The sequence below is a fragment of the Scyliorhinus torazame genome, chromosome 2, assembly GCF_047496885.1.
Source record: "Scyliorhinus torazame isolate Kashiwa2021f chromosome 2, sScyTor2.1, whole genome shotgun sequence".
Classification (NCBI taxonomy): Eukaryota; Metazoa; Chordata; class Chondrichthyes; order Carcharhiniformes; family Scyliorhinidae; genus Scyliorhinus; species Scyliorhinus torazame.
The window spans coordinates 138,193,192-138,215,903 of record NC_092708.1 but is presented as its reverse complement, the minus strand read 5'-3'; the positions used below and the strand labels follow the sequence as shown (position 1 = coordinate 138,215,903).

The 22,712-nt window shown below is 46.5% G+C and overlaps 1 protein-coding gene across 1 annotated transcript in view; it reads left to right on the top strand.

Moving 5' to 3' along the window:
- Positions 1 to 22,712, top strand: part of pde1a (phosphodiesterase 1A, calmodulin-dependent) — an 851,988-nt gene that overhangs the window by 220,108 nt on the left and 609,168 nt on the right. The window lies entirely within an intron of this gene.

Sequence of the window (22,712 nt, the reverse complement as noted above, 5' to 3'; positions counted from 1 at the left end):
GATGACCAGCAGTCTCTCCCCCTCCCCTTCCACTCCCAGCGCGGGAAAAAGCCTGCGCTTCCCAGCTCCGGCCCCGCCCCCTTCAGCCTGTCGCACGGGAAAAAGCCCGCGCTTTCCACTTGCCCGGCCCCGCCTCCTCTGGCGCAGCTCCCTTTTCAGGCCCGGTCCCCTTGCCCCATCCCCCCTGCCGGCCATCAACCCCCAAGCCGTTTACCTGCCCCCCTCCATTAGCCCACCCAGCGGACCCAACCGAAACAGTGCCCAACCAATGGTATGTCCCCTCGTGCTAGCCATCACCATCCGAGGAAAAAGGCTCTCACTGTCCACCCTATCCCTCTGATCATCTTGTATGCCTCTATTAAGTCACCTCTTAACCTTCTCTCTAACGAAAACAGCCTCAAGTCCCTCAGCCTTTCCTCATAAGATCTTCCCTCCATACCAGGCAACATACTGGTAAATCTGCTCTGCACCCTTTCCAATGCTTCCACATGCTTCCTATAATGTGCGGCGACCAGAAATGAAAAATGAAAATGAAATGAAATGAAAATCGCTTATTGTCACAAGTAGGCTTCAAATGAAGATACTGTGAAAAGCCCCTAGTCGCCACATTCCAGCACCTGTTCGGAGAGGCTGTTACGGGAATTGAACCGTGCTGCTGGCCTGCCTTGTTCTGCTTTCAAAGCCAGCGATTTAGCCCTGTGCTAAACAGCCTCTGCACGCAAAATGCGGCCGCACCAGAGTTCTGTACAGCTGCAACATGGCCTCACGGCTCCGAAACCCAATCCCTCTACCAGTAAAAGCTAACACACCGTACGCCTTCTTAATAGCCCTATCAACCTGGGTGGTAACTTTCAGGGATCTATGTATATGGACACCGAGATCTCTCTGCTCATCCACACTACCAAGAATCTTACCATTAGCCCAGTACTCTGTCTTCCTGTTACTCCTTCCAAAATGAATCACCTCACACTTTTCTGCATTAAACTCCATTTGTCTCTTCTCAGCCCAGCTCTGCAGCTTATCTATGTCCCTCTAACCTGCAACATCCTTCCGCACTGTCCAGAACGCCACCGACTTTAGTGTCATCCGCAAATTTACTCACCCATCCTTTTACGCCCTCCTCCATGTCATTTAAAAAAATAACAAACAGCAGTGGCCCCAAAACAGATCCTTGTGGTACACCACTAGTAACTGAACTCCAGGCTGAAGATTTCTCATCAACCACCACCCTCTGTCTTCTTACAGCTAGCCAATTTTTGATCCAAACCGCTAAATCACCCTCAATCCCATGCCTCTGTATTTTCTGCAATAGCCTAATGTGGGGAACGTTATCAAACGCTTTACTGAAATCCATATACATCACATCAACTGCTTTACCCTTGTCCACCTGTTTGGTCACTTTCTCAAAGAACTCAATAAGGTTTGTGAGGCATGACCTACCCTTCACAAAACCGTGTTGACTATCCCTAATCAAATTATTCCTTTCTAGATGATTATAAATCCGATCTCTTATAATCCTTTCCAAAACTTTGCCCACATCAGTCATAAGGCTCACTGGTCTATAGTTACTGGCGTTGTCTCTACTCCCCTTCTTGAACAAGAGGACAACATTTGCTATCCTCCAGTCTTCTGGCACTATTCCTGTAGATAATGATGACATAAAGATCAAAGCCAAAGGCTCTGCAATATCCTCCCTAGCTTCCCAGAGAATCCTAGGATAAATCCCATCCAGCCCAGGGGACTTATCTATTTTCACACTTTCCAGAATTGCTAACGCCTTCTCCTTATGAACCTCAATCCCGTCTAGTCTACTAGCCTGTATCTCAGTATTCTCCTCGACAATAGTGTCTTTTTCCTGTGTAAATACTGATGAAAAATATTCATTTAGCGCCTCTCCTATCTCCTCAGACTCCACGCACAACTTCCCACTACTGTCCTTGACTGGCCTTACTCTTACCCTAGTCATTCTTTTATTCCTGCCATACCTGTAGTAAGCTTTAGGGTTTTCCTTGATCCTACCTGCCAAGGACTTATCATGTCCCCTCCTGGCTCTTCTTAGCTCTCTCTTTAGGTCCTTCCTGGCTAACTTGTAACTCTCAAGTGCCCTAACTGAACCTTCACATCTCATCTTTAGATAAGCTTCCTTCTTCCTCTTGACAAGTGATTCAACTACTTTAGTAAACCACGGTTCCCTCGCTCGACCACTTCCTCCCTGCCTGACAGGTACATACTTATCAAGGACACGCAGTAGCTGTTCCTTGAAGAAGCTCCACATTTCAATTGTGCCCATCCCCTGCAGTTTCCTTCCCCATCCTATGCATCCTAAATCTTGCCTAATCGCATCATAATTGCCTTTCCCGCAGCTATAACTCTTGCCCTGCGGAATATACCTATCCCTTTCTATCGCTAAAGTAAACGTAACCGAATTGTGGTCACTCACCAAAGTGCTCGTACCTTTAAATCTAACATCTAACAAATCTAATCACTTGTCAAGAGGAAGAAGGATGCTTATCTAAAGATGAGATGTGAAGGTTCAGTTAGGGCACTTGAGAGTTCATTACCCAGTAACAAATCCAATATGGCCTCGCCTCTTGTTGGCCTATCTACATACTGTGTCAGGAAACCCTCCTGCACACATTGGACAAAAACTGACCCATCTAAAGTACTCGAACTATCGCGTTTCCAGTCAATATTCAGAAAGTTAAGGTCCCCCATAACAACTACCCTGTTACTTTCGCTCCTATCCAGAATCATCTTTGCAATCCTTTCCTCTACATCTCTGGAACTTTTTGGAGGCCTATAGAAAATTCCCAACAGGGTGACCTCACCTTTCCTGCTTCTAACCACAGCCCATACTACCTCAGTAGACGAGTCCTCATCAATCGTCCTTTCTGCCACCGTAATACTGTCCTTGACTAACAATGCCACACCTCCCCCTCTTTTACCACCTTCCCTGAGCTTACCTAAACATCAAAACCCCGGAACCTACAACAACCATTCCTGTCCCTGCTCTATCCATGTCTCCGAAATGGCCACAACATCGAAGTCCCAGGTACCAACCCATGCTGCAAGTTCACCCACCTTATTCCGGATGCTCCTGGCGTTGAAGTAGACACACTTTAAACCACCTTCCTGCCTGCCGGTACACTCCTGCGACCTTGAAACCTTACTCATGACCCACCACTCTCAACCTCCTGTACACTAGAGCTACAATTCAGGTTCCCATCCCCCTGCTGAACTAGTTTAAACCCTCCCGAAGAGCATTAGCAAATTCCCCCCCCCGGATATTGGTATCCCTCTGATTCAGCTGTAGACCATCCCATTTGTAGAGGTCCCACCGACCCCAGAATGAGCCCCAATTATCCAGGTATCTGAATCCCTCCCTCCTGCTCCATCCCTGTAGCCACGTGTTCAACTCCTCTCTTTTCCTATTCCTCGTCTCGCTATCACGTGGCACGGGTAACAACCCAGAGATAATAACTCTGTTTGTTCTAGCTCCAAGATTCCACCCTAGCTCCCTGAATACCTTACATTCCTATCCCTTTTGCTACCTATGTCTTTGGTGCCTATGTGGACCACGACTTGGGGCTGCTCCCCCTCCCCTTAAGGATCCCAAAAACACGATCCGAGACATCACGGACCCTGGCACCTGGGAGGCAACACACCAACCACGAGTCTCTCTCATTCCCACAGAATCTCCTATCTGTCCCCTAACTATGGAGTCCCCAATGACTAATGCTCTACTCCTCTCTCCCCTTCCCTTCTGAGCAACAGGGACAGACTCTGTGCCAGAGATCTGTACCCCATGGCTTACCCCTGGTAAGTTGTCGCCCCCACCAGTATACAAAGCGGTATACTTGTTACTAAGTGGAATGACCTGTACTGACTGCTTCCTCCCAGCCCCTCTCACCGTCACCCATCTATCTTCATTCTTCGGAGTAACTACATCCCTGAAGCTTCTATCTATGACCACCTCTGCCTCTCAAATGATCCAAAGTTCATCCAGCTCCAGCTCCAGTTCCCTAACACAGTTTTTGAGAGCTGGAGATGGGTGCACTTCCCACAGGTGAAATCAGCAGGGACACTGACAGTGTCCCTCACCTCAAACATTCTGCAGGAGGAACATTGCACTGCCTTCCCTGCCATCCCCTCTAGATAACTTGCGGATAAAACAAGAAAAAGAAAGATCTTACCTGATTTTCACTCAACCCCTGAGGTTCGAGGAGGTGGCTCCTCTCCCACGCTTTTAAATCTCCGGCTTCTCTCCTGCTTTTAAATCTCCGGCTCCTCCCCTGCTTTTGGTACTCTTGTTGTGCTAGATGGCGGTGGCCATGGGTTTGGAAGCTGCTGCCTGAGGAAACTTGGTGAGCTCCTGCAGTGCATCTTTTAGATGGTACACACTGCTGCTACTGTGCTTTGGTGGTGGAGGGAGTGAATGCTTGTGGAATATGTAGCAGGCTGCTTTCTCCTGGATGGGATCTTGTCAATCTTCTTGAGTGTTATTGGAATGGCAAGTGGAGAGTATTCCATTACAATCTGACTGGTACCTTGTAGATGGTGGACAGGCTTTAGGGAGTCACAAGGTGAGATACCCTCCATTACGACTCAGGAGAGGAGATTGATAATTCAAAGGCTTTAATTACCAGAGAACCAGACAGCTGCCAGGAAGTGTGCTCACAGCACGCTGCCTACTGAACGTAACCTTATATATAGTTTCCTGGGGGGTGGAGCTGGAGGCGGAGTTCCCCCAGGGTTCCAAGCCTGATCTTAAAGGGGCCTACACATTAAAGGTACATGTGTATACAGATATCATTCATCACACAAGGTGAGTTACTCGCCACAGAATTCCTGGCCTGCTTTGATAACCACTGTATTTATAGAACATAGAACATAGAACAATACAGCGCAGTACAGGCCCTTCGGCCCACGATGTTGCACCGAAACAAAAGCCATCCAACCTACACTATGCCATTATCATCCATATGTTTATCCAATAAACTTTTAAATGCCCTCAATGTTGGCGAGTTCACTACTGTAGCAGGTAGGGCATTCCACGGCCTCACTACTCTTTGCGTAAAGAACCTACCTCTGACCTCTGTCCTATATGTATTACCCCTCAGTTTAAAGTTATGTCCCCTCGTGCCAGCCATATCCATCCGCGGGAGAAGGCTCTCACTGTCCACCCTATCCAACCCCCTGATCATTTTGTATGCCTCTATTAAGTCTCCTCTTAACCTTCTTCTCTCCAACGAAAACAGCCTCAAGTCCGTCAGCCTTTCCTCATAAGATTTTCCCTCCATACCAGGCAACATCCTGGTAAATCTCCTCTGCACCCGCTACAAAGCCTCCACGTCCTTCCTATAATGCGGTGACCAGAACTGTACGCAATACTCCAAATGCGGCCGGACCAGAGTTCTGTACAGCTGCAACATGACCTCTCGACTCCGGAACTCAATCCCTCTACCAATAAAGGCCAACACTCCATAGGCCTTCTTCACAACCCTATCAACCTGGGTGGCAACTTTCAGGGATCTATGTACATGGACACCTAGATCCCTCTGCTCAGCCACACTTTCAAGAACTTTACCATTAGCCAAATATTCCGCATTCCTGTTATTCCTTCCAAAGTGAATCACCTCACACTTCTCTACATTAAACTCCATTTGCCACCTCTCAGCCCAGCTCTGCAGCTTATCTATATCCCTCTGTAACCTGCTACATCCTTCCACACTATCGACAACACCACCGACTTTAGTATCATCTGCAAATTTACTCACCCACCCTTCTGTGCCTTCCTCTAGGTCATTGATAAAAATGACAAACAGCAACGGCCCCAGAACAGATCCTTGTGGTACTCCACTTGTGACTGTACTCCATTCTGAACATTTCCCATCAACCACCACCCTCTGTCTTCTTTCAGCGAGCCAATTTCTGATCCACATCTCTAAATCACCCTCAATCCCCAGCCTCCGTATTTTTTGCAATAGCCTACCGTGGGGAACCTTATCAAACGCTTTGCTGAAATCCATATACACCACATCAACTGCTCTACCCTCGTCTACCTGTTCAGTCACCTTCTCAAAGAACTCAATAAGGTTTGTGAGGCATGACCTACCCTTCACAAAGCCATGCTGACTATCCCTGATCATATCATTCCTATCTAGATGATTATAAATCTTGTCCCTTATAATCCCCTCCAAGACTTTACCCACTACAGACGTGAGGCTCACCGGTCTATAGTTGCCGGGGTTGTCTCTGCTCCCCTTTTTGAACAAAGGGACCACATTTGCTGTCCTCCAGTCCTCTGGCACTATTCCTGTAGCCAATGATGACATAAAAATCAAAGCCAAAGGTCCAGCAATCTCTTCCCTGGCCTCCCAGAGAATCCTAGGATAAATCCCATCAGGTCCCGGGGACTTATCTATTTTCAGCCTGTCCAGAATTGCCAACACCTCTTCCCTACGTACCTCAATGCCATCTATTCTATTAGCCTGGGACTCAGCATTCTCCTCCACAACATTATCTTTTTCCTGAGTGAATACTGACGAAAAATATTCATTTAGTATCTCGCCTATCTCTTCAGACTCCACACACAATTTCCCATCCCTGTCCTTGACTGGTCCTACTCTTTCCCTAGTGATTCGCTTATTCCTGACATACCTATAGAAAGCTTTTGGGTTTTCCTTGATCCTTCCTGCCAAATACTTCTCATGTCCCCTCCTTGCTCGTCTTAGCTCTCTCTTTAGATCCTTCCTCGCTACCTTGTAACTATCCATCGCCCCAACCGAAACTTCACACTTCATCTTCACATAGGCCTCCTTCTTCCTCTTAACAAGAGATTCCACTTCCCTGGTAAACCACGGTTCCCTCGCTCGACGCCTTCCTCCCTGTCTGACCGGTACATACTTATCAAGAACACGCAGTAGCTGATCCTTGAACAAGCCCCACTTATCCAGTGTGCCCAACACTTGCAGCCTACTTCTCCACCTTATCCCCCCCAAGTCACGTCTAATGGCATCATAATTGCCCTTCCCCCAGCTATAACTCTTGCCCTGCGGTGTATACTTATCCCTTTCCATCATTAACGTAAACGTCACCGAATTGTGGTCACTGTCCCCAAAGTGCTCTCCTACCTCCAAATCCAACACCTGGCCTGGTTCATTACCCAAAACCAAATCCAACGTGGCCTCGCCTCTTGTTGGCCTGTCAACATATTGTTTCAGGAAACCCTCCTGCACACACTGTACAAAAAACGACCCATCTATTGTACTCGAACTATATCTTTTCCATTCAATATTTGGAAAGTTAAAGTCTCCCATAATAACTACCCTGTTACTTTCGCTCATATCCAGAATCATCTTCGCCATCCTTTCCTCTACATCCCTAGAACTATTAGGAGGCCTATAAAAAACTCCCAACAGGGTGACCTCTCCTTTCCTGTTTCTAACTTCAGCCAATACTACCTCGGAAGAAGAGTCCCCATCTAGCATCCTCTCCGCCACCGTAATACTGCTCTTGACTAGCAGCGCCACACCTCCCCCTCTTTTGCCTCCTTCTCTGAGCTTACTAAAACACCTAAACCCCGGAACCTGCAACATCCATTCCTGTCCCTGCTCTATCCATGTCTCCGAAATGGCCACAACATCGAAGTCCCAGGTACCAACCCACGCTGCCAGTTCCCCTACCTTGTTTCGTATACTCCTGGCATTAAAGTAGACACACTTCAAACCACCTACCTGAACGCTGGCCCCCTCCTGCGACGTCAAATCTGTGCTCCTGACCTCTATACTCTCATTCTCCCTTACCCTAAAACTACAATCCAGGTTCCCATGCCCCTGCTGCATTAGTTTAAACCCCCCCAAAGAGCACTAACAAATCTCCCCCCCAGGATATTTGTGCCCCTCAGGTTCAGATGTAGACCATCCTGTCTGTAGAGGTCCCACCTTCCCCAGAAAGAGCCCCAGTTATCCAAAAATCTGAAACCCTCCCGCCTGCACCATCCCTGTAGCCACGTGTTTAAATGCTCTCTCTCCCTATTCCTCATCTCACTATCACGTGGCACGGGCAACAACCCAGAGATAACAACTCTGTTTGTTCTAGTTCTGAGCTTCCATCCTAGCTCCCTGAAAGCCTGCCTGACATCCTTGTCCCCTTTCCTACCTATGTCGTTGGTGCCAATGTGGACCACGACTTGGGGCTGCTCCCCCTCCCCCCTAAGGACCCGGAAAACACGATCCGAGACATCACGTACCCTTGCACCTGGGAGGCAACATACCAAACGTGAGTCTCTCACGCTCCCACAAAATCTCCTATCTGTGCCCCTGACTATAGAGTCCCCAATTACTAATGCTCTGCTCCTCTCCCCCCTTCCCTTCTGAGCAACAGGGACAGACTCCGTGCCAGAGGCCCGTACCCCATGGCTTACCCCTGGTAAGTCGTCCCCCCCACAAGTATCCAAAGCGGTATACTTGTTTCTCAGGGGAACGACCGCAGGGGATCCCTGCACTGACTGTTTTTTCCCAGTCCCTCTTACAGTTACCCACCTATCTCCAATCTTTGGTGTAACTAATTCCCTGAAGCTGCTATCTATGACCCCTTCTGCCTCCCGAATGATCCGAAGTTCTTCCAACTCCAGCTCCAGTTCCCTAACTCGGTCTTGGAGGAGCTGGAGATGGCTAGTCCAGTTGTTTCTGGTCAATGGTAACTCCCAGGATATTGATAGTGGGGAATTCAGCAATGGCGATGCCGTTGAATGTCAAGGGGCGATGGTTTGATTCTCTCTGATTGGAGATGGTGATTGTCTGACACTTGTGTGGTGCGAATATTGCTTGCCACTTGTCAGCCCACGCCTGGATATTGTCCAGGTCTTGCTGCATTTGGACATGAGGAGTCACAACCTTATGATGGATGGAAGATCATTGATGAAGCAGCAAAAGATGGTTGGGCCTGGGACACTACCCTGAGGAACTCCTGCAATAATGTCCTGGAGCTGAGATGATTGACCTCCAACCAGTACAACCATCTTCCCTTGTGCCAGGTATGACTCCAACCAATGGAGGATTTTCCCTGATTCCCATTGACTCCAATTTTTCTTGGGCTATTGATGCATACTCGGTCAGATACTGCCTGGATGTCAAGGGCAGTCACTCTCACCTCATCTCTGGCATCCTGCTCTATTGTTCAAGTTTGAACCAAGGCTATAATTGTTGTCTCTTTGGACTTACAGTACAAAAGAAAATAAATTGCTGGTGCAGGTGGGTTGAATGTAAGATCAACAGAGGTTTATTAGATAGATCTTCACTGTACAAGTGTTGTTACTAGTCTAAGGGCAAAAGCCCGCAACGTTCTGATGATGTCACACATGTCACATGACTCCCTTCTTAAAGAGACATTGCACACAACTACATTAACTCACATATATAACATCTCTCCCCTTCACTTCTAAGGTCCAATGCAACTAATAACTAGTATTTTAACATAAGTCATTTGCATATTTACACAAGTGGAGGTATCAAATCAATACATTGTAATGACACAGACAATAGGATGGACGATCAGAAGAGTGTCTATTTCTCGTTGATTGCCTGCGCACTTCCAGAACTTTGTTCTTCTCGAATTAAGATGTATTTTCAGGTTCTCCAGTAAATGCCTCTACCCTGGAAGGCATTACAGTCTATTTTTCCGATGGAAGACTAATGGTAGCACATACTCTTGCTGCAATCTCTTCTTCTGTAAATGAACGAGGAGTTACACAGTCAGATGGATAGAGACTGTTACCTCTTGAGGTACTTCTGGCACTGGCACACTAATGTGTGTTGACAATAATTGATCCACATGGCATGTCCACATGGGTTAATCTATCATTTAGACCATATAGGATATTGACCAGTTTGAGCCAGTTCCGTTGCCGGGACCCACTTCTCACTAGTGGTGTAGCTGTGCACTAACATTGGTTATCCTTGTTGAAACAAATGGTTTCTCGAGTTACTTTCTCATCTCAAGATCTGTGGCTGTTGGTATCACTCAACTATGTCAGATGTCCCCTCTGGCAAGAGTAGATCAAAAGTAGTCCTCAGCTTCCTTTTCATAAATAGCAAAGCTGGGGAACTTTGTGTCGTCGCATGTGTCAAATTTTGGTATGTTACTAAAAACTTATTTACATGGCAATGTCGTGAACCTTGGTCCTTGGAAGCTTTCAGTGCATGCTTTATGGTCTGGCAAACCTTTTCGCTAAACCATTCATGGATGGGGGATAAGGTGCTGATTTTGTATGTTGAACTCCACACGTTTTAAGTAGTTTTCAAACTCTTGGGCTATAAACTGTGGCCCGTTATCACTCACGATCTGATTTTCCGAATCTCGTAAAGATCTCGAGTTTTTCAATGGTTTGTTCTGCAGAGGTTGACTTGATTAGGATCACCTCAAGCTGCGACAATGACCATGAACATGTGCCTTCGAGTGGACCAGCAACATCAATGTGTAAATGTTGCCACGGCATTTTAAGCTACTTCCATAGATGCATTGGGGACAACGATGGTGTGTTCCTTACCCGCGCACATGACTGGGCACAGTCCTGATTTTCTTCTATCTGGGCATCAATTTCTGGCCACCAAAAGTAGCTTTGTGCTTGTTCATTCACTCAAACTATTCCTGGATGTCCTTCATGTAGTTGTTCCAATACTTTTTGTCACAGATTTGGAGGAATAGTTACTGTCATCCCCCACAGCACAATCTGCCCTTTTTTGTTAATTTGTGTCTTCTGGAAATGTTTTAATACAGGACGTTTTCCTCCTATCATCCCCTTTAATATAATTTCCGGTACCTTCTCCATCACAGGATCATTTCTGGTACGTCTTTGGACTTCAGCTGCAGTCGCTGGAACATTCTCGATCTGTGCACAATAAAAAATATTATCCTGACGAGCTAGTATTTGACCAGCTGGTAAAGGCAGACGTAATAATGCATCCGGAATGGTATGATTTTCAGACTGACGGTATTTGACCTCAGAGGACTGTGCAGAGGACTGTCTCATTTTCATTTCAGATAGTCTACTTTCAACCATCAAAGAGATACCTTTGTGTGGCCCAAAAATAGCTGTTAATAGCCAGTGGTATATCAGCAATGTGAAGTGATGATCATACAGGTATTGGTGAAATTTCCGTACACCAAAGATTATACTCAATGCCTCCTTCTTCAACTGAGAATAGTTCGATTATGCAAAATTTATTGATCTTTCTTCCCCTGAAGGTAGTATATGTGACACCCCCATTCCAACACCGTATGGTGAAGCATCATAGGCAAGTTGTAATGGTAATTTTGGGTGACATATACCAACATTTTTGACTTTCACAGTGCGTCTTTTGCTGATTGATGTGCCTTTTCACATTCTAGTGTTCACTGCCATGTCTGTTTGGTGCATAACAAGGTGTGTAATGGTTTCAATAGAGTTGTCAGATTCTGGACAAATTTTCCTTCGTAGTTGATTAACCCTAGGAATGACATAAGTAAAGTGACATTCGTTGGTTGTGGGGCCTCCATAATAGCTTCCATGTTTAAAGTGCTTTGTGTCGACCCTCACAAACAATTACTTGTCCAAGATATTGTATCGATGACTGGAAGAAATCGTATTTACCTTTCCTGACACAAAGCCCATGCATTTGAAGTCATTTCAGTGTAGCTTCTAAGTGTCATAAGTGTTCTTGCTCATATTGTACCCCCTTTAAGCCACACAGGATCTGGTCCATTTATCCTTGAATAAAGCTGGCACTGACTTTAATCCAAAAGCTCTTGTAGCAAAATAGACCTTTGTGAGTGATAATGGTGAGCAGGGGTTGAGATTCAGCTGCCACGTTAATTTGCAGGTAGACCTGCAATAGGTCGATCTTGCTGAACTTCTGTCCTCCTGCTAGGCCTGTCATTAACATGATTGATCATGTTAATACTGCCTGATAAGAATTTCTACCTATTAATCTGTACTGGTTGTTCCATTTCCAATGCGGCAACCAAACAGTTTTGGGATAGAATCACGTATGGACCAGATGACATTATGGTTGAAGGAACCTTATTCTAAGGGACTGATAAATCCTTGTCTGTTTCGTGATTCTCTATTTTTAATTCCTGTCCTACAACATTGCAGTTTTGTTTAAACTGCAGACCTTTGTCAATTTGGTCAAACTGAAAACACCCCTGGTCTAATGTATTACCCCAGATCTCCCCTTATGCTCTGTGGCACAGCCTGTGATGCCACTTTGACCAAATCAATGCATCTGAAATTCTGACACATCTCCTGTTCTCGCTTGTGATTATAGCCATTCAAAACCTTCTGGAAGAAAGGTGGGTCAGGAGAAGAGCTTAATTTTTGTCCTCAGATCTATGTTAGATGCAGGCAGCTTTAAAACTCTCTTTCAGCCTGGTGATTTGAGAGGCTTCCAGCCAAATCTGTGGAAGTGACCCCTTTTTAAAAGACTGCAGGCAGATGCCAGACCTGTGAAAGGAACTATTGGTTTAAAGGGCTGCAAGCAGTTTCTCACAAATTGACCCCTACATCTTCCCCACTGTAGAATACACTGAGCATTGTAATTGTACCTTTTTTGCTTTTTCGTCTATTTACTAAAAGGAAAAATTGTCAAGGTCATAACAATTCATAAGACAACATTGGGAGTGTGCTGAAAGAGGCCTATGAAAATTTGAATGACCCTTCCGCTGATCTTCTGCCAAAGTAATGTTAAGAAACAGAAACAGCCCCAGTGGAATTCGGGGTCGCTGTATATGTAGCTCAGTGGCCTAGAAAGAACTTGAAGTTTGTCTAAATTGGGTAGAGGGAATGATCCTTACAGCTCAATGGATGGGCCCATTTTGGGTTGCAGGCCTCAATTTATTGGAGGTGTGCCAGTAGTTGTGTACCCCAAGTAGCTTGCTGACAAAGAGATTTCACATTTTGGCTGCTACATCATCAGAAACAGCAGATTTAGTTAAATGCTTAACAAAGAAGCCAATTGGGGGAGAAGACGATCAAGATATGATGAGAGGGTAGGTGCAAGGGTCTATAGGACTGAAATGTCAGCGAATAGTTAACGCCCGCACGGGCCTACCGGCTGGGAATGATTATCTTCCCCGTGGTCCTTGCAGAGTATGAGCTCCCCGCTAGTGGCGGGGTATCTCTATTAAGCTCTGTATAAAAGGTCGGCCGGTGGTTAGCACTGTTGCTTCACAGCGCCAGGGTCCCAAGTTTGATTTCCGGCTTGGGTCACTGTCTGTGCGGAATCTGCATGTTCTCCCTGTGTCTGCGTGGGTTTCCTCCGGGTGCTCCGGTTTCCTCCAACAAGTCCCGAAAGACGTGCTGTTCGGTAATTTGGACATTCTGAATTCTCCCTCTGAGACCCGAACAGGCGCCGGAATGTGGCGACTAGGGGCTTTTCACAGTAACTCCATTGCTGTGTTAATGTAAGCCTACTTGTGACAATAATAAAGATTATTATTATTAAGGCACCGAGTAGAACAGGAACCCAGTACGGGTCTACCGGGTCGTGCATATAACATGTAAATAAATCTACGTTTCTTTATTTTACTTAGTGTGGTCCCCCAGTGTCCTTATAAAACTGGCGACGAAAATGGGGTCTGTAGAACACAAGGAGTCCACACCAAGTAAAATAAAGAAACTTAATTTTATTTACAACACGATATATACACTACCCGGTAAATCCCTATCGGGTTTCTGGTCTAGTCGGTGCCTTACTGGCCGACCTTTTTTACAGAGGTTAACAGAGATCCCCGCCCGTAGCGGGGCAGCTCGTACTCTGCAAGGATCACGGGGAAGATTATCATTCTCGCCCTGTGCCAGCTATTACAGAAAGCTCCTGTTGAGTGAAGTTTTTTGTTGGTTGGTTTTAAAGACTGCTGGTTAGCTGACATGTATACAGAATCACTGAATGACTACAGCACGCAGGGAGGTCATTTTATCCTTCATGATTGTACTGGCTCTCTGAAACAGCAATTTAAGTTGTGTCACTGCCTGGGCTCCTCCCCTTAGTCATGTACAATTGTCTTTTTCAGATTTAAAAAAAAATTCATTCTTGAGATGTGGGTGACACTGATTTCTTGTCCATCCGTAATTGAGAAGGTGGTGGTGAGCTGCCATCTTGAGCCGCTGTTCTCCATGTGGTGTAGGTACATCCACTGTGCTGTAAGGGAGGGAGTTCCAGGATTTTGACCTAGTGACAGTGAGGGAATGACAATGTATTTCCAAGTCAGGATAGTGTATGACTTGGTGGGGATCTTCCAGATGGTAATTTTCTTGGATTCCTGCTGCCTTTGTCCTTCTAGATGTGGGTTTGGAAAGTTCTGAGTTTTATGGAATTTTTCAGTGCAACTTGGAGATGGCGTACTGTGCGCTGGTGGTGGAGGGAGTGAATATTTGTGGAAGGGTTCCAGTCAAGTGGGCTGCTTTGTCCTCGATAACGTCAAGCCACTTGAGTGTTGTTGGAGGTGCATTCATCCAGGCAAGTGGAGAGTATTCCATACTCTTGTGCCTTGTAGGTTTTGGGGAGTTAGAAGATGGGATACTCATCGCAAGAATCCTAGCTGCTTATAGCCACGCTTTTTATATGGCTAGTCCAATTCAATTTCTGGTCAATGGTAAACCCCGAGGATGTTGATGATGGGGGATTCAATGATGATTATGCCATTGAATGTCAAGGGGCGACGGTTAGATTCTCTCTTGTTGGACATGGTCATTGCCTGGCACTTGTGTGGTTTGAATGTTACTTTCCGCTTGTCTGCCAAAAGCTGGGTATTGTCCAAGTCTTGCTGCATTTTGACACAGACTGTTTCAGTGTCTGAGGAGTCGTGAATGGTGTTAAACATTGTGCAGTCATCAGTGAACCTCCCCACTTCTGATGGAGGGAGGGTCATTGATGAACCATCTGATGATTGCTGGGTCTAGGACACTACCCTAATGAACTCCTGCAGCGATGTCCTGGAACTGAGAAGATTGACCTCCAACAACCATCTTCCTTTGTGCCAAGTATGACTCCAACCAGCGGAGAGTTTCCCCCCTGATTCCCATTGACTCTAGTTTTGCTAGGATTTCTTGATGTCATACTCAGTCAAATTCTTGATGTCAAGAGCAGTCACTCTCACCTCACCTTGAGTTTAGATCTTGTGTCCATGTTTGAACCAAGGCTGTAATGAAGTCAGGAACAGAACCCAAACTGAGCGACAGTGGGCAAGTTATTGATAAGAAAGTGCCATTTGATAGAACTGTTGAATACTCATTCAATTATATTACTGATGGTCGAGCGTAGACTGATGAGGTTGTAATTGATCAGGTTTGATTTGTCCTGCTTTTTGTGTACAAGGCATACTTGGGCAATTTCCACCTCACTGGGAAGATGCCAGTTTTGTAGCTCTACTGGAACAGCTTGGCTAGGGGCGCAGAAAACTCTGGAGTACAGTACTATTACCGGAATATTGTCAGGGCTAGGTACCTCCAGCCGTTTCTTGATATCACGTATAGTGTATCTATCAAATCTCCTCTCAACCTCCTGTTCCCCAAAGAAAACAGATCTAATCTCTCCAACATTGCTGAAGGTCTGGTAGATCGGATTTTCTCAAATGCAATCACCCTGACAACCCAATATTTCACAAGGGAGTTCGAACAGATGTACAGCCCTTCTTTTGCCTGCACAAAGGGACAATAACTGTTTCTAGTGCAGACTATGACTGTTTGTCTTTTTGTCAATACTGATATGGCGGAAGTACATCTCCGACTCGTAATGGCTGAGTTTCCTTCCCACCATATTACCCATTTCACACCTGAGCAGATTGGATGACACGAACAAATGACTAGATGTAAGGAAAGAGCGAAATAGTTTACTGCAAGCCAGCTTGAGAATGTTTTATGTGAGTGATTGAAAGCTTCTAATATGTAGTACCAATTAGTAGAAAAGTCTGTGTGGAGTTTGTACATTGCCCAGTGTCTGTGTGGGTTTCCTCCGGGTGCTCCGGTTTCCTCCCACAGTCCAAAGATGTGGTTAGGTGGATTGGCCATGCTAAATTGCCTCTTAGTATCCAAAAGGTTAGGTGGGGTTACAGGGTTAGGGCGGGAGCGTGGAGGAGTCCCAGAGGTAAAAGGAGCAGGAGATGTCGCCGGCAATGAGTGGCACTGAGGCCAAGATGCTAGGGTGGCGACCGCAATGGAGAGCCTGGTGAATGACGTCGGTACCATGAGTGAAGGTGCCCAAGGTGTCGCACAGACAGTGACGGCCATGGCTGAGGGTCTCGGCAGAATGTCTGACTCACTGGGGAATGTCACCCAGTACAAGGCCGACCTTGATGAGGCTTGCGGGACATGTCCTGCTCTCAGATGGACATGGCCGAGGCGTTGCAGAACATGTCCCAGTCGCAGGTCGGCATGGCTGAGGCACTGCAAACCATGCCCCAGTCACTGTGGAGCATCGCTGAGGGCATCGACACAATGGTGCGGAGGGGGCGCTGTGTGCCAACTTGGACCCGTCCCAGGGAGTGGCGACGGTGGCCACCAGTTCCCCCGTGTTCTGCTCCTCTGATGAGGCTGCACCTTGCAGGCGCACACGGGACAGGGAGGCACGGCTGTACATTTACTGCCGGCATGTGAACCGGGGCACTCTGGCCCCAGACCCCCCACAGCCGCATGCCAGGGGCATCGAAGGCCATGGGATGAGGTTAGCGGCGGACTGCCGCACCACCCTCCCCTGGGCGCTCATCCCGCCTTCGGCCGTGGATATGTTCCCGGAGCTGTGTGCCATCCCCTGGATGTTCGGATGTTGGCTGCTGTGTGTGTGATGTTGCCTCCCACAGTGCTCAGGCACAGTGTCCAGCCATCATGATGTGATTGGAATGCTAGGCAATGACTCCCAAATGCTACATGGCCCGCCTAACCACGGGAACCCACATGGCATGTGTGAAGTGCGCTCTTACCCACGATTGCCAATTCCCTATTCGCAATAGCCTTCAGCCACGCAGCCAGAGTCCTCAGCAGTCGATGGGGGTTATGGGCGATCAGTGGGGCAGGCGGACAGGGGCAACAGAATGGGGTTGGGATCCAGAGGTTGGTATGGTGGTGCTGCGAGCAATTGCCCCCCCCCCAAGTGCCCCCCTCCCACCATCCCATGGTAGCCCACCTCTGCGGAGGGTCCCCCATCCCCACCCCCACAGAGCAATAGGGTGACAAACCCAGCACACCCGTTCTCTATTCCTGTGGGCAAAGATTGCTTCTCAACTCCTCGGCTCCCCACGGAAGCGCTTCCGCCAGGTTCATGTTTTCCAAAAGGAATGCTAATCTGCGCCAGCGTGAGCACTTGCTGGGGAGACCAATGAATGACAGGAGGCTGTTGGATATGGGGTCGCTCCCGTTAATTGTATGGAAATGGGGCTTAAGTGGTGATAATTGGTTTCTCGTCACGCTGGGGTGAGATCCTGATTTTGCCTACTGGAACAGGCCGGCTGCATTGTAAACTGTTTGGCACCTGGCACGGATCTTGATTTTGGACTCTCCCGCTGTTCACTGGCCTCGTTATGCTTGAGCGTGAGTGTAACGAGGCCAGGAGATCGCGCCCCATGTCTCTAGTCAAAATCCATTGTTAGCCTTAGCAGATAAATGCTGGCTATTTGCACTTCTGCAGGTGTCATGAGTTATAAGTCCAGGCTGGTGAGACGGACCTTGTTTCATTGATTGTAATGGTTCCACACCCTTAGGTGTGATTCCACAAGGATGAAGGTTGAGCTTTGTCTTAAAATTTAAATTACTGCTGGAAATTTCAGGAACAGTGGACAACTTGCAAATTATTTGATTTAGCAAAGCCCATTTTTTGTGAAATATTTAAATCAAACTTGACGGCCTGCTTACGACCTCTTTCATATCTTAGGGTCAAGACATAACAAACAACTAACATATCGCTAACAGCACCTTTTTTAATTGCAGTGATCAAATGCTACACTTTGGGGTGCACTTTTCCGGCGACGTTGCGCTCAAGTAACGCGGCTGGAGAATCTCGGGAGAGGCCTCCAGCGAGCCTCCCAACAGGTTCTGCACCTTGCGGGATTCACCAGAGTCCCGCGAGACGTCGGAGTCGGAACTCCGCCACAAATGGGCATGACCAAACACTACTCCTGGATGTAGGTCGGAACCCTACTTACGACCAACTCAACCAAGATCAACCGGAGTCCATCGATTCACCGGCCTCCCCAGGAAGGCTGCAAAAGGGCAATGATCAGTGCCGGTCCACACAAAGGTGGGTCAGGCGGAACGGCACCTAGGGGGTCTCCTGGGCCATTGGAGACCCTGGGTGATCAGGGTATGTGCAGGGTGGCTCCCTGGCCGTCACCCTGGAACGCTGGCACCTTGGCACTGCCCAGCTGGCAGCTTGGCACTGCCACGATGCCCGGATGGCACTGCCAAGCCAGGAGGAGCACTGCCTGGGTCCCAGGGTGTAGTGCAAGGATGCCTGAATGCCAAGGGTCAGGGGGTGAGTGAGGCTATGCCAATGAAATGAGGTTGGGGGGGGGGGGGGGGGAAGTGTGCAGAGTAAGTAGGTATGGGCCTCTGGGAGGTTAGAGGGTAACGGGTGGGGTCCTAGAAGGGAGGGGGTGCTGCAAGGGGGCTTGGGAGGACCTGAAGAGGGGGGTGTCCTCATTTGGGAGATGTGGGGTAGTGTCCATGTGTGTGGGAGGTGACATTGCCCATGGGTGGGTTGTGTGGGGGACCCACAAACTCTCTTAGAGGTCAGGGCACTCTTTGAAAATGGCAGCCCGATCTCTGAGTTCAGCTCCCCAAGGCTAAAAAAATTCGAAGGGCGGGATTCTCGGCAGTGTTCGCCCGGTGTCGGAGAATCCCGCCCGAGGTCAATGGATTTTTCCACTGTCCGCGTCTTGCCCATGGTGTTCTTGCGGTGCGCTGGGCGGAAGAATCCCGCCCTAAGCGTGGGTAAACCAGTGAGAAACTCTCCACAGCGCAAAAACGTGACTAACTGTCATTGAATAACGGCGGGGAACTCGCTGAAAAACCCACCACAAATGAACTTAGAATTTCTTTGGGAGAATTGCACCCTTTGTCTATGATTTTGACTGAGGTGCATTTATTGAGCTTGTAAGGAGGAATTGTGACCCTGTTTTCCTGTCTTTTCCAAGTAGTCTCCCTGGTTTTGGCTTCCGATTAACAGGAGGACATGTTCCAGAGAAGGCCACAGTCCAGGAGCCGAATAAGGAGCTAGCTGTTGGACAAGTGATTTCCTGGGGTGGGGTCTGAATCTTGGTTAGTGGATGTCTGGTCCTGGCGAATGGAAGCAAGTAAACATCAAGGGAAACACTCTTGATCCTCTTAAGCTGCAAGAGAACCATTCGTGCTCCTCTTAGTCCACAAGAAGTGCTGGAAAAGTACTTAGGCTATGGACCAAGTGCTGGAAAATGGGATTAGAATAGATAAGTGATTGATGGTTGGTGCAGACATGATGGACCAAATGGCCTCTTTTTGTGCTGCAAAACTCTGTGACACAGCAGTCTTTATCACCCTTTACCTACTGTGCTTCCTGAAAGGCTCAGATTAAACCTGGAAAACAGATACAACAGTCTCCTGGATGCAGGTTAGTTGCTCTCCCCCCCCCCCCCCCCCCCCCATTCCCCACCGTCATCCCTGCTCCATTCCCCATGTTTGTTGAATGAAAGGGGCTGTTAGAGGCTGGTTTGCGAATTTTAACGTCTTCTTATGCAGCCTGACCCAAATCCATTCTTCTTTGAGGATTAAAATTCCCCCACTTGTTTCCTGGCCAAAGTTTGGGCAAATGGACAGATCCCAGATCCCCGTTTTAAACAGTTTTAAACCTAAAAGGAGTTTTACCTTCTTAGGATCCTCTGGCAAGCCCTCTACCCAATTTAGTGTTCCAACTTGGCACCCCCACAGACAGCTGGCACTGTTTATGTTGGCATTGCCGCTGCACCCACAATCCCTTTGCTTGACAGAGTGAATCAGGATGGAAATCAGATTGAACCACCTTGTTGCTCTATTTCTGACAATACATGTCTCACCAGACATTCAAATAATTAGCATGTATTAATGTTTCATTCTAAATTACCTTTTCAGACTTAAACAATTGCTTTGGTCACTATTTTTTGTAAATGCATGAAATCGTAATCTTTTGGGGAATAAAGAGCAGCAGCAACAATATTCAGCAGGTAGGCACTAAATTTGACATGGCTGCTGGGAGCCCAGCAGTAAATGACGCATTCAATCTTTTTTGACTGGTGTATTGTTTCACATGCTCACTTAAATGAAGCACTCCAGTGGCAAAATAATTGACATTTGACAACAGCTTAACAAATAAGTAGTCTGGATAGCAAACTGTGCAGATGGTGCTCAGGTTCTGCCTGTGATTTGCTCTGTCCAAGGAATGTGCAGAGCAGGCAATGTGAGGAAACAAGGCAATCTGTTGTATTTGAAGAGAATACAGAGGGCAAGATGACTCAAGTCATTTCAGCATTCATTTTTAGTTACAAGGGCATTAATTGCTCCCCTTCTAGGGTGAATATGTGGAATACGGTATCTTATGAAACAAACAGGTGGAGGGAAAAGTATTGTCGGAAGCTACTGACAGCTGTTGTTAAAGCACTGACATTTATCACTGTGTAGCGCTGGCACAAAGCTTTAATTCCCAACTATAGATATCTCAGACCTCTTCCGTGTTTCTGGAGGGAGCGACCAAGTGGAGACCAGATGCTTCCTCAGGATAGAGGGAATAATTAGAAAAAGATAATTTGCCAGGCCGCACCTCGATACCTATTTTTAGTCAGCTTGGAACAACATTCATGGAGGCCTGGGCACAGGCTTGTTGACCCACTTTCTGAGAGACAGGTTGCATAAAGCCCAGCAATACCAGAGGGAATAGAAATTGAGGGGATGGTTTAGCACAGTGGGCTAAATGGCTGGCTTGTAAAGCAGACCAAGGCCAGCAGCGCGGGTTCAATTCCTGTATCAGCCTCCCCGAACAAGCGCCGGAATGTGGCGACTCGGGGCTTTTCACAGTAACTTCATTTGAAGCCTACTTGTGACAATAAGCGATTTTCATTTCATTTCAAATTGGGATGATTGTGCTGCAAACCAATGATATTTAAATATGACTTATGCAGTTCCCTACCACAGAGGTTGCCATTTTACATTCTTTACTACAAGGGCACTGCCATTCTAATAGTGACAGGAAAAGAAGAACATTTCCTTTCCTACCTCCGATTTGTTTTATATCTTGTTTTAAATTTATCTTTAAAAGATATACAGACACAAGAATGTGAGTATTTGTATTATGGGCGGGACTTTCTGGTTGCGCCTGCCCGGAGACCGGATATTCCTGCCAAGGTCAGTGGGCCTTTAAATGGTCTGTCAAATTTCCCGTCCCATTTTGACGATTCCCATGGTGGGCTGGCCCAGGAAATGCACCCCTATGAGTGACTTTGTTTAGATATTGGCTGATACCATTGAACAGCACAACACTAGGTCTTTTCAGTGTTAGCAGCTTCAGATTTCTAAAGTTAAATCAAGGGCATAGGAGTACACAAATGTTAGTCCATACACACACATCAACCGAAAAAGTCTGATGCCTTTGCTGCTTCTAGGTGGCGCAGATCTAGCTCAAGTCTTACGGTCTTCTGATTATGATGTTTAAAACTGGATACTTTTGCTGATCTTTTTTGTGTTTGAACCTCTGTTTGACATAGAACCTCACTGAACATCTCCTGCACTGCTTGTCAGAACCTGAAATGAAATTAAAACAAGTCAGAATCCCCTAACCTGAGGGTTTTATATCTGTTTTGTAGCTTGGACAGACTTAGGCACAATCCAGTCATTTTCTGACAGTCACCACTTTGACTGCCCCATTTACTGTATGTATATTTTTATGATTTTATTTATTTTATTTCCATTATAATCTGGTTTAGTATCATAGGCCCAATGATGAAAAAGCAGATTATGATATAGGAATATCAATTGTGGAAGAGGGAGAGAATTACTGCATATATTATAAATCTTCATATGTCACAATTAACACTTTCTGTAATGTTGAGTTATGAGAATTGTCAGCAATGTTGAGCAGGATTGAGAGGTAGGAAGTTAACATAAGAAAGGAAAGTGATGCATTTATAAAGCACCTAATCACATCTCGTGAAAACCTCCCAAACTGCAATACATACAATGAATTACCTTGGGGTGCGGCAAAATAATTCAGTGTGGCATTTTACACAGAGCAGAGTACCACAAATAGCAATATGACAAATAACCAGTTGATCTATTGGTATTATACAGGTTAGATTTGATTCATCATTGCCACCTTTGTTTCTTGCTCATGTATATATAGCATTATATTTGTTAGCTATATCATAGCGGCACATTTAGCGCTTGTAATAATGCAATGTTAACAATCAGAAACTGGGTGAATTAGACCTAACAATAGAGCTTTAGTCGAATTGAAATCGGTGTGCTCTAGCATGGACGGAATTAAGGTCAGTTTGTCTTTGCTAAACATGGATGCAGAAAAATTCAAAACATAAATAGGATTTTGTATTCTTTTAGATTTTAGTGTAATATATTTGACAAATCATGCATGCTTCCTGTTTACTTTTTAACCGGTCATTACATTTCATTAATCTTCCTATTATATTCGCAGAATGAGGGATTGCACTGATCTTTGCACTTT